Genomic DNA, 16,242 nt, shown 5'->3' with positions numbered 1-16,242 from the left:
AAATTTACTTTGGAAAGGAGAGCCTGTACCAGGAAGTGAGCTATTAACTGAGACGGCCCTTTACCTAAGGAACTTATCTGCATAATAGAGCAAACTGTTTTTCCAAATACTTCCTTTCACCTTCTTGCAGTCTTCAGGGCCTTACCTCTCTCCTTAGCTCATCTAAGTTTCATGTTTTGCCTAATTGTTTTTGGAATTTCCATGTGTTTGTGGACTCCCTGGTTTGTACGCCCATTAAATTTGATTTTCTCCCGTTACTCTGTCTCATTTCACTATGATTCTAAGTCGAGCTAGAAGAACCACAGGGCAAAGGAAGGTCTTACTCCCTGACAGTATCTTTTGGGAGTAGTTTAGTGTGGGCTAGAGTGGTGGGTTGAGAGAGATCTAGCGCTAAATGGCAGAACCTGAAAACGAAATAGATTGTGGCCAAGTTGTGAAGGACGTTGGTTGTCAAGCTAGCCAAGGAGCTTGATATATTTGGTAGGCACCAAAGAATTTGAAATACATTTGTATCATGACCAGATTTATGTTTTCGGAAGATGATTCCGCTAACAGCAAGATGATTCATAGCTTTAGGGAGAGCTACATGATATTATCAATAGAGACAATTTTCTGGAACGTTTGGAAATTAAGAATAAGTAGGGAAGCTATGATATTGTGATTTATGAGAAATATGGGGGCGCCTGGCTTGCTCCGTTGGTGGAGCATATGACTCTTGATCTTGGGGTTGGAAGTTTAAGCCCCATGTTGGGCGTAGAGATTACTTTAACATAGTGAAAAAAAAAAAAGCAACCCATGTAATTGGTCATGCAGATGACCAAAATATAATTCTCATAAATACTTGGATTTTGTTCCTGGTTCCTGGCTTATAGCTGCCAAAACCCTTGGAATTTCCTGAACATAAGGGTAATGGGAGCATCTTTTTTTATATTTGGTTTCTTTCCTCAGTTCCTGAAATCTTTTCAGAGTCATCAAGGTGGAATGGGTGTTTTGTTATTTAGAACAAGCCCCTTTCCACTACCACTAGGTTTATGTTAAGGAGGTGAGTTTTGGAATGTACCTTAGGATGGGGCTGGTTGCCAGGGGAATCAACCTGGAATAAGAGATTGGGACTTAGAGTCCCACCCCCAGATTTCCAGAGAGAGGAGAGGAGCTGGAGGTTGAATCCATCGCCAAAGGCCAATGATTTAATCCATTGTGCCCATGTAATGAAGCTTCTATAAAAACCCAGGACAGGGTTTGGAGAGCTTCTGGGGTCTTGAACTTGTGGGGAACCGTGAAGAGCAGCACACTGGGAGTGCACGGAACGCTCCCTGCCCCCTCCCCATACCTTGCCCTGTGCATCCATTCCATGTGGCTGTTTCCGAATTAAATCCTTTCATACTAAACCAATAATCTAGAAGTAAATGGGTTTTGTAGAGGCCGCTTTTAGGCAACAGACTTGAGTGATGAAATGTAGAAAGGGCCCACAGTGCCCTCTGGCTGAATCCAGACAGGCCCATCAGGCCACCCACCTCAGCATATCCAGCCCCAACTGACCAAGGGGCTACTTACAACCAGGCACAGTGGCCAAAAAGGGGAAAATTCCGTATGGCACCATACCTCCTCCTTACCTTCCCTCTTTAAATACACCCCCACCCACTTCCTTGTTGCAGACAGTTTTTCCTCCGCTGTCCTGCCAGTAGCTCCCTTCCATAAACTTCTATCTCCTTTGTTCTCTTTTGGGTGAATCCTTTCGTGGCCCTTGCCACCGGCTTCCATCCAATTGTTGCCCCACATTTGGGGGCCCCCATCCCATCGGGAGAGATACCACAGGTTTCCTGAGTTCTGAGAGCTGCTCTAGCAAATTAAAGGGACTCAAGGAGGGGGTCAGGGGAATTTCTGATTTATACCCGTCAGATGTACAGGTAAGAACCAGGACTTGTAATTGGCATCCTGAGTTGGTGGGGGGGTTTGTTGTATCCTGTTGGTCAGAAGCACAGATAAAAACCTGTGCTCACTTCTGCTGTCTGAAGTGTGTGTGTGTGTGTGTGTGTGTGTGTGTGTGTGTGTGTGTGTGTTGCAGTCTTGTGGGACTGAACCCTTAACCTGTGAGACCTGATGTCATCTCCGGGTAGATAGTGTCAGAATTGAGTTGAGTGGTAGGACACCCAGCTGATGTCCGGAGCATTGCTTGTTGGTGGTGTGGGGGAACCCGTCGCCCACCCCCAACACACACATTAAAATTGGGAGCAGAATGTCAAACAAGAACCCTTTGGGCCTTCTGAGTCCATCCTATACTTTCTGAATCATAGCAGTGTGATCAACTCTATTGCAATTATGTGTTTAATATCTCCTTACCTTCACTGTCCCCTAAACTGTGAGGACTGGAACCATGATTGTTCGGTTCATCACTACATCCTCACCCTCTCTCCTGGTATATGGCACATAAACAATGCACAGGTTAAGTGTTTGTTGAATTAATGCATTCTTGATCTGGGTACATGGTTCACAAGTGTGGGTTTGTGGGAGGGTATTTGGGGGGATATTTTTGCAGGTGATGGGGAGTTACTTGTGGCAGGTGTACAGCAGTTATGTGTGGGCTTCTCTCAGACCTATGGGAAGCCCTTAGGAAAGAGTACCTATCCTCCCATCCTCCCATTGGCTTTCCATCTCAACAAATGATGCCCTGCGTAGCTCTGCACCTCAGCCATGTGTCAGTCTACTTAACGTTCTTCTGCTTTCCCTGTTGTATTAGAATTTCACCTGATGCTAGGTGGATGTAATTTTTTAGGCCAGCGGATCTTTGGGGTGGAGTGATCTCTGAGACTCCCTGGTATTCTGGCTTATGTGATAGGGCATTTGGTGAGTGGTCCTGCCTATACTGGATGTGAAACAAATGTATCTACAAATATTGCCCTCCTTATTTGTCAAAACAGTTTTCTGATTTGCCTAGTTACTTGAGCCAATGGTGTTCTAACCTTAGGATCACAAGGACTTGAGGATTTTGAAGTAGTAGGTCTACAGCTAAAAGACTGGAATTCCTGTTTCCATACTATGTTTTTTTTTTTAAAGATTTTATTTTTTTATTTGGCAGAGGGAGAGAGGGAACACAAGCAGAGGGAGTGGGAGAGGGAGAAGTGGGCTTCCCGCTGAGCAGGGAGCCCAATGCGGGGCTCGATGCAGAGCTTGATGCGGGGCTTGATCCCAGGATCTTGGGATCATGACCTGAGCCGAAGGCAGATGCTTAAGAACTGAGCCACCCAGGCGCCCCTCCATACTATGTTCTTAACTTCAGCCAAAGCCAGATTCCTTAAGATGTAGGTACCAGAGTAAGGTAATAGCTTTTGGAGGAAACCTGTGATTAATGTATCTCTCTATATAATTGGAGGTTGGTTTTATTATTTAAAAAATTTTTTAAAAAAGATTTATTTATTTGAGGTGGGAGGAGAAAGGGGAAGAGAGGTTGAGAGAGAGAGTGCAGGAAGGAGGGGCAGAAGGAGAGGTAGAGACAGAATCCCAGCAGACCCCCCCCCCCTCCGCCCCTCCAAGCTTGGAGCCTGAAGTGGAGGCTCGATCTCACGACCCTAAGATCATGACCTGAGCCAAGATCAAGAGTCCGATGCTTAACCGACTGAGCCACCCAGGCACCCCTTTAATTTTTTTTTTAAAAAGTTTTTTTTTTTTTTTTAAAGTTTGTTTTTTAAGTGATCTCTACACCCAACGTGGGGCTCAAACTCATGACCTCGAGATCAAGAGTGGCATGCTCTTCTGACTGAGCCAGCCAGGCGCCCTGAATTGGAAGTTGGTTTTAATAACTTAGGAGCACATTGGGGTATGGGAGGCAAGGGTAAAGGGAGAGGAAAACAAGGATTTCAGTTGCTGGCATGTCGTGACTACAGCCAGGGATTAGGTAGGAGCTTTCCTTCTCAAGGTCTGCTAGTAAGGTTACTAGGGTGGTGATGGAAAACTGGGGGAACTCCAGTAATTGTTTGATGTCCTTAAGACTTTCGGGTGGTTTCCACTCCCAAGAGAATGATACTTTGTCCAGCAGCCTGAAGATATCTCAGCCCTAAAGAACTTGTGCTTTGTACCTCTAAGCCTTGTAAAAGAAACATTTCTGGGTTGGCTCGGGAATGATACATCGTGACGGCAGAAATACAGAGAGTTCTTCAAGACCAGTGAGATTCTGGCCAGGACATTGTGAGAAATCCCAGCGATTGGTCTTTAGAAAATGGTCAGGGCAGAGGGCATTATCAGATGTTCTACCTCTTTCAGATACATCTGGAAGGTCACTTTCTATTTCCCACGTTCACTCAAGTCCAGATGATCGTGTGCCTTAGGAGACTGAACTTAGGTTAGACCTAGATGCCTCAGAGTGGGTGTCATGTCAGAACATAAGTTTATGGTGGTCACTTACAGCTAATACGTTGAAGATGCAGTGCCCTGGAAAATCAAGAGCACTTTATTTTTCTTCTTTACAAAGAGCGCCAGGACATTATGACAACTTGTTAATCATGTGATAAAACAGCCTTACCTTACATCTTGCACCAAAATATAGAGTTAAATGAAAGCAGTAAAACACAAAAATACAGAATGAAATGTAGATACGTATTCATATAATTAGTGTACAGAGGCCCTTCTAAACACAAAGACAAAGAAAATATAAAAGGAAAAAAATGATAGATTTGACTTCATAAAATTTTTAAAAATTCTGAAAAGCAAAACATACCATAAATAAAATTGAAAGACAAATGGCAAACTTGTTAACATTTTTATATGGAAGTGTTAGCGAACCAACATGAGTTTGCTCCTTGGTGAGTCCAACAGCACCAGGTTGAGTCGTCCCACAGAAGAGACCTTATTTGCAACAAATGAGATCATGGGGAATGGCTTCCAAAGCCCTGACTCCCCCAGAGAGGGTGAATGGGTTCCTTTTGTTTAGTGTTAGGATGAATATTTGGATAGGCAAGCCTTGTCATCCTGTGTAGAAGCCGGTACAAAGTCACGCATGCGCCCTAAGGAAACATGCTTACATATACATTGTATGTTATGTAAATGAGGCTGAGGGTCCTCCTTGGGCGGAGATTTTAGTATTGTAATGAGCTAAAGTTAACTGTAGGTCATTCCAGAGGTCACTTCGCAGTCCATCTGCACAGGTGCATGTCAGGTTTAGCTCAGAAGGTCTGGGTGGTCTGGGCCAGTGAGGTGTTGTCAGGCAGCCCGGGGGTGATTTTGGGTTTCGCTTACCTAAGTCAAGAGGAAAGCAGGAAGGAAGAGCTTAGAGGAAAATGTAAGAAAAAGATTAGTGGGTATAAGCAGGTTGGCAGTAAAGACCAGGTCTTGGGGTCTAGTTAGTAACATAAGGAGCTCTCATAAATCAATAAGAAAAATGTAAAAAGATGAGTAGAATAATAGGCAAAGATCTTGAGCAGGAAATTCACAAAAAAACAAATAAACAGGGGTGCCTGGGTGGCTCAGTGATTAAGCGTCTGCCTTCGGCTCAGGTCATGATCCCAGCGTTCTAGGATCGAGCCCACATCCAGCTCCCTGCTCAGTGGGAAGCCTGCTTCTCCCTCTCCCTCTCCTACTTCCCCTGCTTGTGTTTCCTCTCTCGCTGCCTCTCTCTCTGTCAAATAAATAAATAAAATCTAAAACAAAAACAAAAACAAATAAACGTAACAAAGTTTGTCAACTTCACTAATACTTGAAGAAATGCAAACTGAAAGATTGAAATAACTAGATTTTTCACATTTTGGCCAAGTTTAGTGTCCACTGTTCAAGGACTAAGAGAAAGGGCACTTCATATATTGGTACTGGCAGTTTAAATTGGTACTATATTTTGTAGGGTAATTTGGTAGTAAGTCTTAAGGCCTTAAAATATATGTGATGTGGATAATTTTTGAAATACCTCTCAATGTGTTTCCTTTTTGATAATGTGATCCCTTTCCATCACTATGTCCCCAGGGAATGAAGAGAGTGAATGCCACTTTGAGAAGGGACATATTGTCTTGCCCAGATAGGAAGAAGTAAAATATAACCCTTTCTGGTTCCTAGAGGCAGTGGCCTAGGAAGGAGAGTGGAGTGGTCCCAAATAAGTTTGAGAGATTCTTAAAGCAATAGAGCCTGCATCCCTGAATGCAGACAGGGGAAATGCTGGGATCCCCTAGAGAAGTATCCTGTCCAACATGATGCTATTGAGATAAAAAGTTAAAAGGGACACGATGGTATGGTGAATCAGAAGAAAGAAAAAATCATCCCCTAGTTTCCCATGACGCTAAGATTGACGTAGCTGGGACCTGGAGAAGGCTCTGGAAAGTTACTGGAACATGGGCCAGCTTACTCTCCAAACAACACTGGAATGAGATGCCAGCATATTGAAGTGTTTATCTCTGGATCTCTGGATTTGCAATGATCTTTGTATGTTTTTCTTTTCTTTTCCTTTTAAAGGCTTTTATTTATTTATTTATTTGTCAGAGAGCGAGAGCACGAGCAGGCAGAGGGGTAGAGGGAGAGACAGACTCCCTGCTGAGAGGAGCCGGATGCCCAGGACCCTGGGATCATGACCTGAGCCGAAAGCAAACGCCTCACCGACTGAGCCACCCAGGAGTCCCTATATTTTTCTTTTTGATGAAACAGATTTTCTTTCTTTTTTTTTAAGATTTTATTTATTTATTTGACAGAGAGACAGCCAGCGAGAGAGGGAACACAAGCAGGGGGAGTAGGAGAGGAAGAAGCAGGCTCCCAGCAGAGGAGCCCGATGTGGGGCTCGATCCCAGAACTCCGGGATCACGCCCCGAGCCGAAGGCAGACGCTTAATGACTGAGCCACCCAGGCGCCCCTGATGAAACATATTTTCTAATTTCCTTCTAATAAATGTACTTTGTGAAATTAAGGGGGAAAAACAGGAAAAAGGTGTCCTAAAGTTCCAGGTTCTTTGACGCAGAGCTAGGGTATCTGGTTGGCAGGTTTGCGGTAGTTGCTAGTGTGTCTTGCAGGAAAAATGGGGTGGTCGTGCAGGACTGGCTACCTCGTTGGCCAAGCCCAGTGCAAAATGAAAATGCTGTTTTTCAAAAGCAAGAAAAAAAAAATGCTGTTAAAAGTACTAGAATACAAAGCTTTTTTCTTCCACATTATCTTCTTGGCTCACATGAATGATCCATTGTCCCATTGAACGGAACTTACAACACATAAATTCAAAGATAAAATTATTAAGAATTGCAAGATGACAATAGCAGAGCCTTAAATCAGGCACTGGCCCTTGTGAGTGGGAGCTCCCTGTGACTGCACAGATTGTACTCCCTTGGCTTTGTGGTCACAAAGGGAGGAAGCCTGGTTCTAGATACCACTGGCCCAAGACACTCATGAAACTCTAGCAGTGTCTCTTTTACCAGCCGCAGAACAATTGGGAGTGACATACTTCGTTGGGATTCAGATCAGACCTCTCTGCTCTGGTGTGCAAAGCTGATAGTTTACCCAGTGTGTATCTGGAATCCACTCCAACCTATCCTGACTTCTACTAAGGACTAGTATTTGTTAGCGGCACAGCGTTGAGCCAACCCATTGTCTCTCTGTTTGTGGGCTACGTGTTTCCTAACAGTGACTGTGGTTGTGTTTTGGACAGAAAAGAAAAGGGACCTGTCCTACCAATGTTTAGTGAGAACTTTAGCCAGATCTACCAACGTAGATCTCTCAAAATCTTGCTACCTTGCTAACTCAGCACTCCTTACCCCAGTTCTAGTACAGTCCGTGTCAGTTCCTGACAAGCAGGATTGGAAATGCCCCAAGTCCAAGCAGCTTGTGGCAGCTTCCCTGGTCTGCAGTTCTGTCTCAATAAGATGAATGCAGGCTGAGTTGGGTTGGGAGGTAGAAATGACAGGTTCCTGAGTTGAGGACCCCTAGGGTGAGAATTCTATAAAAAGAAGTGGGGTGGCGGTAATAGAAAGGTGAAGAATTAGAACAAAATTTGGGGGGAGGGGAAAGGTGGTTGAAAAGGGATATGTGAAGAGGAGCAAGGACACTTGGGTAGAGAGAAGCCTGGCCAATTTTATTCTTAGGGATATATTAAAAAATAATTGTTCTGGGGGGTAGGGGAATGGGATAGACCGGTGATGGGTAGTAAGGAGGGCACGTATTACATGGTGCACTGGCTGTTATACGCAACTAATGAATCATCGAGCCTTACATCGGAAACCGGGGATGTACTGTATGGTGACTAACATAATATAATAAAAAATCATTAAAAAAAATAATTGTTCAATGAAGATTAAAATTATGGTATATTTTAAATGTATACATTTAACAGATTAATGTTTTTTCTTAAGATGGACAATACTATGCAATATAATTTTTGAGAATAATTGCTGGGTTTGTATAAAAAAAGGATTTATGGTATGTACACTATATAGGCAGTTTTGGAAATGAGAAAAAAGGTTGAAAGTTATATGACCTCTACATCTTTTTTTAAGTAGGCTCTACACACAGCGTGGAGTCCAATATGGGGCTTGAACTCACGACCCCGAGATCAAGACATGAGCCGAAATCGAGAGTTGGACACTCAACTGACTGAGCCACCCAGGTACCTCTGACCTATAGATCTTTAAAAAAATTTTCTAAAGTAGGCTCTACGCACAACATGGGGCTTGAACTCATGACCCTGAGATTAAGAGTCACTCACTCTACTGACTGAGCCACCCAGGCAACCCTAAAACTTTTTTTCATTTTATGTATGTATGTATGTATGTATGTATACATGTATGTATTTTTTAAAAATCTTATTTATTTATGAGAGAGAGAGAGAGAAAGCACGCATGAGTCGGGGAAGGGGCAGAGGGACAAGGAGACTCCCTGCTGAGTGGGGAGCCCAATGCAGGGCTCCATCCCTGGACCCTGAGATCACAACCTGAGCCCAAGTCAGATGCTTAACCAACTGAGCCACCCAGGTATCCTTAAAATTTTTTTTTTAAGATTTTATTTATTTATTCGACAGAGGTAGAGACAGCCAGCGAGAGAGGGAACACAAGCAGGGGGAATGGGAGAGGAAGAAGCAGGCTCATAGCGGAAGAGCCTGATGTGGGGCTCGATCCCACAATGCCGGGATCACGCCCTGAGCCGAAGGCAGATGCTCAACCGCTGTGCCACCCAGGCGCCCCTCCTTAAAATTTTTTAAATTAAGCTCTAGGCCCAATGTGGGCCTCGAGCTCACAACCCCGAGCTCAAGAGTTGCTTGCTCCAGTCAGGAGCCCTTCTGGTTTTTCTTGTTGCTGTTGAGATGCCTGCTGTCAGTTTATCTTTATAATACTTTGTTTCTCCCTCTGGCTGCTCTGAGATGTATGTATGTATGTATTTTTAAGTAGGCTCCATGCCCAACATGGGGCTTGAACTCACAACCCTGAGATCAAGAGTCACACGCTCTATGAACTGAGCCAGCCAGGCACCCTGATATTTTGCTTTTGATATTTGACAGCAATGTGTTTAGATTTGCGTGAGATAATAGAAAATACATATCTTGGTCTCTGCCCCCAGTTCCTGGCATAGAGCTCCTAAAACCCTTGTATTTTCCTAAGTTATAAGAGCACTAGAAGCATCTTTTGTGCTATTGGAGTGACTCTGATTGGGCTCCTGGATGGCTCTTGGATGGGGGCTGGTCACCAGAAAGACCAAGCCATAATTAGTAGCTTGGAATTTTCAGCCTCAACCCCATCATCCAGAGAGGGGGGAAGGGGCTGGGAATGGAGTTAATAATTGGTCATGCCTACATGAGGAAGTCTCCTTAAAATCCCACTAGTAGGCAGTTCAGAGGGCTTCCAGGTTGGCAAACACAACCACACGCGGTGGGTAACTCCTGCTCTGGGGATCCTCCCAAATCTTGTCCTGTATCTCTCTTCATCTGGTTGGTCATCTGTATCTTTTGTCCTATATTTTAATAAACTGCTAAGTGTAAGTGTTTCTTTAAGTTCTGTGAGCCACTCTAGCAAAGTAATTAACCTGAGGAGGAAATCACGGCAACCTCCCATTTGCAGCCAAACTGAATGGAAGTCGTGGGTAATCTGGGCACCTACTACTTGCATTGGCATCTGAGGAAGGCAGTGGGAGGGTGAGCTGTCTTGTGGGATCTGAGCCCTTAACCTGTGGGATCTGGCACTATCTCAAATATAGTGTTAGAATTAAGTTAGATTATGGGACACCTAGCTGGTGTCCCAGAGAATTGTTTGGTATGAGGAAAAACCTCCGCACATTTGGAGACCAGGACTGTCAGAAGTTAGGTATCCTGGGTGAGGATGGCATCTTTGTAAAAGTAAAGAAGAAACACAGGTGGGAAGAACTGGGTTTTTCTGAACACACAAGGTAGACTAGACAGGTTTTTCCCTACACAGGAAGGACAAATCTGAGTTTTTCCTTTACAATTTGGAATCTCTCTGTCTTTTTTAAAATACTGTTTATGGTTTGAGCTTTCTGAATCTGAGGATTTATAACTTTACTAAATTCAGAAAATTTCTGTTAATATCTCTGAATATTAGTTACAGACAAGTGTAAAAACACCAGGGCTGTTGAAGCATTAAGATCTGCTTACTGGGGCACCTGGCTAGCGCAGTCGTTAAGCGTCTGCCTTCGGCTCAGGGCGTGATCCCGGCGTTCCAGGATCTAGTCCCACATCGGGCTCCTCCGCTGGGAGCCTGCTTCTTCCTCTCCCACTCCCCTGCTGTGTTCCCTCTCTCTCTGGCTGTCTCTCTGTCACATAAATAAATACAATCTTTAAAAAAAAAATTAAAAAAAGATCTGCTTACTGTTCTGGTATCAGCATCTTTTTTGTGTTTGATCTTTGGAGATTTCCTCTTCTTTCTTGATGGCTGAGTTATGTTACACATCGAAAAGATTAAAAATAAACCTACAGAATTTCTAGTTATTTGTAGGAGGGTTTTTGTTTTGTTTTGTTTTTGTTTTTGTTTTTAGGAGATTTAGTCTTACATATTCCTGGAAATGGAAGTCCAAAGACCTTTCCATCCCTTCATTTGTCTCTGAGGCTGTATGTAGGGCTTCATGGTCGGTAACATTTAAGAGTTAACTTTAAATGTTAAGAGTTACAGATGAAGGCTCATTGAGAACGTTAGGCTGGAGACAACCAGCCCTCCTGGTCCCAGGGTTGAGGGCTGGAGAGATGTGGTAAGGAGTAGGGTGAACAGAATTTGCCTTCCTTTCAGTGTTTTTTAAAGGTTTTCTTTAATTATTTACTTGAGAGAGAGAGAGTGCGCACGCATGTGGGGGGAGGGGGAGGAGCAGAGGGAGAGGGAGAGAGAGAATCCCAAGCAGACTCCCCACTGAGCGTGGTGCCCTAATCGAGGCTCCATCTCACAACCCTGAGATGACCTGAGCTGAAATCAAGAGTCGGATGCCCAACTGACTAAGCCACCCAGGAGTCCCTTTCTTTTCGTTTTTTGATTGTCCTTGTTTCCTTTATGACTTTCCTTAGCTGTGTAAGTGTCGGGCACATTTTTTCAAGGTTGCCTTTGGCCTTTGTTGCATCACCTGTCCAATGAGGATAATAGCTCCAGTTTCTCTGGGCTGATACAGAATTAAATGGTGTGACATGTAAAAATGCTTGGCCCAGCGCCTGGCACAAAAGTATTCAAGGAACGTTAGTAGCATCCCTTTCTTTTTCCTGTCTCCATTTGCCTGTCAGCACTTAGGCAAGATGGGACCAGGGCTGTATGGAAGAGGTACTACTAGCCCCCCACAAAGAGGGGCTGGTAAAAGGGGGGGGGTGGCCTGTGATAGAACAAAGGAGAAATGGTGACTGCCACCCCAATGCGGCAGCCATCCATACATAATTTGGGGACGCAGAATCAAAGACCACCTACCCTTGCATCCTCTGAGGTAGTGTGGTAATTTTTCTCTTTATAAGCACTATTTCGATCTCATGCAATTTAGCTAATCCATGATACTTAGGAAGCCAGCATCAAAGGAAAAAAGGAGAGAATAGGGAAGAGTCTAGACTGAAATCACAATTAAGAGAAAAGAGGATATAATATCTGTTACTTAGAATAAGTGGAGTGTAGATTTAATGACATAAAATGCTTTCTGGAATTTCATTAATTGGAAAAATATGTTTGCAGAGGAATAACTTGTCAGCTGCAAATTACTGGCTTTTAGCTAAGATCAAAGGCCTTACTCTATATAACAGGCAATTTAAATGAAAACAAAATATACATCTATTTAACATGTTATATATTGCAGTATTAAAGTGTAATACTAAGAATTAAAAGCAGAGTTTTAATCTCCTGTCTTAATTTATGAGTTTCTGGGTGATAGAGTTGGATTTTATAGTAATTTATATAGGCTTGCTTCATGGTTTAATTTTAACCATATATTACTGTTCCTAATTCAAATGTCAGAGGCTTAGATTAAGAACTTAAAGAGGATTTAAATTATGGGCTTCTGCTGTTTTTCACTTGTCTGATTTACCAATTGCAGTAAAGCATGAATTATAGCCTTGCTATTCTCTGGAAACCATGACTAATACTAGAAATAATAATAATTGTTACCTCTCCTAAATCAAGAGGCACAGCATAAAAGCAGTAACTGATTTGGGATGTGGACAGGAGATTTATTTTAGAGTAAGAGTGAAAGATTGGTGATTTACCTATACTTTAGGGGAAAAGATGTAGGACTGGTTTTGTGATAATCAGGCAGTTGTTATTCAAGAGGGAATTTGAGAGACTTTATAGAGAAGAGAGGTTATTTTGGAAACTGCGGGGTTGGAAGAAGGACCTGTGTATAATTCAGAGGTCAGGATGCAGCTCAATTGGTTAGTGTATATGTGTGCATATATATGTGTATATATATATATATATATATATATATATATATATACATTTGTTTTGTTTTGTTTTTGTTTTTTTGAGAGGGAGAGAAGGGGAGGGGCAGAGGGAGAGGGAGAGAGAGAATCTCAAGCAGGCTCCACGCCCAGTGCGGAGCCTGATGCAGGGCTCGATCTCATGACCCTAGATCATAATCTGAGCTGAAATCACGAGTCAGACTGAACCACCCAGGTGCCCCGGTTAGTATATATATTTTTAAGTTCATCACTCAAAAAAGAGGATCATTGTTTTAGAATCCCTATTTTCTAATATAACTAAGTATAAAACAATAAAATATCAGTATTAGGTATATTAACACATATATTTTAAAGATTCTACCTATTTATTTGAGATAGAGAGAGCATGAGTTGGGGGCAGAAGGAGAGGAAGAAGCAGGCTCCCCACCGAGCAGGGAGCCTGACGTGGGACTCGATCCCAGGACCCCAGGATCACGACCTGAGCTGAAGGCAGATGCCCAATCGACTGAGCTACCCAGGTGCCCCTAGTATATTAACATATTTAGGTGGAATTATTTTCTACTGAATATAGTGTAGCGTGATGACTGTTACTCTTAGCTGTGTGAGGATTTTCAATAATTTATTTATTTATTTATTTTTAAGATTTTATTTATTTATTTGACAGAGACAGCCAGCGAGAGAGGGAACACAAGCAGGGGGAGTGGGAGAGGAAGAAGCAGGCTCCCAGCGGAGGAGCCGAATATGGGGCTCGATCCCAGAATGCTGGGATTATGCCCTGAGCCAAAGGCAGACGCTTAACGACTGTGCCACCCAGGCGCCCCCAGATTTTCAATAATTTACATGCGAAAGAGAGTTGTGTCTTAAGAGCACTGAACTAACGTGCTCCTGGTAAATGTACATCCAGGCTTTTCCTGCCATACCCCTCAGTCAAGCTTCAGGAAAAAGGTTTTCCCCATTTTTCTTCATAGCCCTTCTCTAAAAAATGCGCTGTGGGTCACTTATCCTAAAGATGTCAAAGCTACAAGACTGGAGTAGAGGTAGCGGAGTTCACTAGTAATCTAAAAGCCTTCGCAGATGCACAGAATATTGACAGAGTCCAACTTAAGTAGATAGGTGTCTCTCATTTGTCTTTGATTGATTTAGAAGAACTCCAAAATCAAGAAATTAATTTAGTAAATACAAACAGCAACCTCATTTGCGTGTGTGTGTGTGTGTGTGTGTGTGTGTGTGTATTTTCTGCAACCTCATTAAAAAAAAAAACAAGGTTTTTTGCTGCTGTTAATATCCATCATCGACAGAAGTGCCCAATTCGGAGATGCCTGGCTGGCTCAGTTGGTAGGGCATGCGACTCTTGGTCTCAGAGTTGTGAGTTTGAGTCTCGTGTTGGGTGTAGAGATTACTTAAAAATGAGATCTTAAAAAGGAAAAAAAAGATGGGGCACCTGGGTGGCTCAGTCGTTAAGCGTCTGCCTTCGGCTCAGGGAGTGATCCTGGTGTCCTGGGATCGAGCCCTGCATCGGGCTCCCTGCTCCACTGGGAGCCTGCTTCTTCCTCTCCCACTCCCCCTGCCTGTGTTCCCTCTCTCGCTGGCTGTCTCTCTCTGTCAAATAAATAAATAAAATGTTAAAAAAAAAAAAAAAAGAAAGAAAGAAAGGCCCCATTCTTTTCCTAGTGTAGTGGTTGAGTTCAAGCTCTCAAATTAGTCTGGCTTCATAGGAGACTCTACCAGTTACTGGCTGTGTGATCTTTGTCAAATTACTTAGCCCCTCTGTGCCTCAGTTTCTTCTATAAAATGGGGGTAACAATGCTTTCTATTTTATAGGGTTGTTATCAGCCTTAAATGTGAAAATACACATAAAATGCTTCCCACAGTATATGGGATATAGTATATAGTGAATGCTCTGTAAGAGTAGCTATCATTACTCTATACCGGAATGATAAATGCCAGCAAAGAGTAACTTTGATCAGCATTTTGCCAGTCTCAAAAGCCACTGTTTTGTTACAATAACATGGCTTAATGAGAACTTCCACCATTTTAACCGTTAAGGTGGGAATAGTAGAGTCACAGCTTAGTTTACTAATAATTTTTGGGACATTAAGCAGCTGCCAGTCAACTTTGTTTTATTGTTTTATTTTTATTTTATTTATTTGTTTTGAAGATTTTATTTACTTGTCAGAAAGAGAGAGAGGACACAAGCAGGAGGAGCGGCAGGCAGAGGGAGAAGCAGAAGCAGACTCCCTGTTGAGCAGAGAACCCGATGCAGGACTCCATCCCAGGACCCTGGGATCATGACCCAAACCGAAGGCAGGTGCTTAACTGACTGACCCACCCAGGCATCTCTAAACAGATCTACTTTATACATTGTTATCTTCCATCAAAGCAAATAATTTAAAAAAATATTTTATTTCAGACAGAGAGCAAGAGAGAGAGCAGGAGCAGGAGGGAGGAGCAGAGGGAGAAGCAGACTACCTGCTAAGCAGGGAGCGCAACTTGGGGCTTGATCCCAGGACACTGGGATCATGACCCCAGCCGAAAGTAGACACTTAATGACTGAGCTACCCAGGTGCCCCTCATTTTTTTTTTAAGACTTTATCTATTTGAGAGAGAGAGAGCGCACAAGCTGGGGAAGGGCAGAGGGAGAGGGAGAAGCAGGCTCCCCACCGAGCAGGGAGCCTGATGCAGGGACTTGATCCCAGGACCCCGGGACCATGACCTGAGCCGAGGGCATATGCTTAATGGACTGCGCCACCCAGGAGCCCCACAAATCTTTTTTTTTTTAAATATTTTATTTATTTATTTGAGAGAGAGTGCGCGTGCACGTACGTGTGCGTTCACGCGCTTGCGCACAATGTGGGGGGAGGGGCAGAAGGAGAGGCAGACTCCCCGCTGAGCGGGGAGCCCAATGACGAGGGGATTGATCCCAGGACCCTGAGATCACAACCGGAGTCGAAGCAGACACCTAACCGACTAAGCCACCCAGGCGCCCCTAAAGCAAATCATTTCACAAAGGATCCGGACTTCATCTGATGAAGAGGTCCGAAAAGGGGGTGGCAAATCTCAAATGGGGAATATATTAGAAATGGTGCAAAACCGAGCTTTCCTAGTGGAACAACATGTGAGGCAATATTAGCTAAGTCATCCTATGACTGGAATCCCTGACATTTTACTGTGTTTTCGCTTTTAGTCATTCTATTCTGTGACATTTTGAGTAAAACATGTTATTTTTTATTTCAGTGTTAATCACTTTGTTTTTCTCTAAAATATGTAATTGAAAATTCTGCTGCATTTGTAAGTGTAATTAATAATCGGGACAAAATTCTTTGCAGGGCGGTGTGGCTCCAATTCGGTGGGCAAGTCAGGGAGAAAATGAATTCCTTAAAATCTGCTTTACAGTAGACTTTTCAGAAACTTAGTTGTGTTCAATTAAG

General features: G+C 43.3%; 1 long non-coding RNA gene across 5 annotated transcripts in view; it reads left to right on the top strand.

Annotated features, from left to right (window-relative positions):
- The window catches only part of LOC125281190 (uncharacterized), a 114,052-nt gene that overhangs the window by 27,175 nt on the left and 70,635 nt on the right, over positions 1–16,242 (top strand). For all 5 annotated transcript variants that reach the window (XR_008959998.1, XR_008959997.1, XR_008959999.1 and 2 more), the window contains exon 3: positions 8,451–8,557. This is a non-coding gene — a long non-coding RNA (uncharacterized LOC125281190). The remainder of the gene's footprint in view (positions 1–8,450; positions 8,558–16,242) is intronic.

The sequence above is a fragment of the Ursus arctos genome, chromosome X (genome assembly GCF_023065955.2).
Source record: "Ursus arctos isolate Adak ecotype North America chromosome X, UrsArc2.0, whole genome shotgun sequence".
Classification (NCBI taxonomy): domain Eukaryota; kingdom Metazoa; phylum Chordata; class Mammalia; order Carnivora; family Ursidae; genus Ursus; species Ursus arctos.
This window is presented reverse-complemented; position numbering and strand designations above follow the sequence as displayed.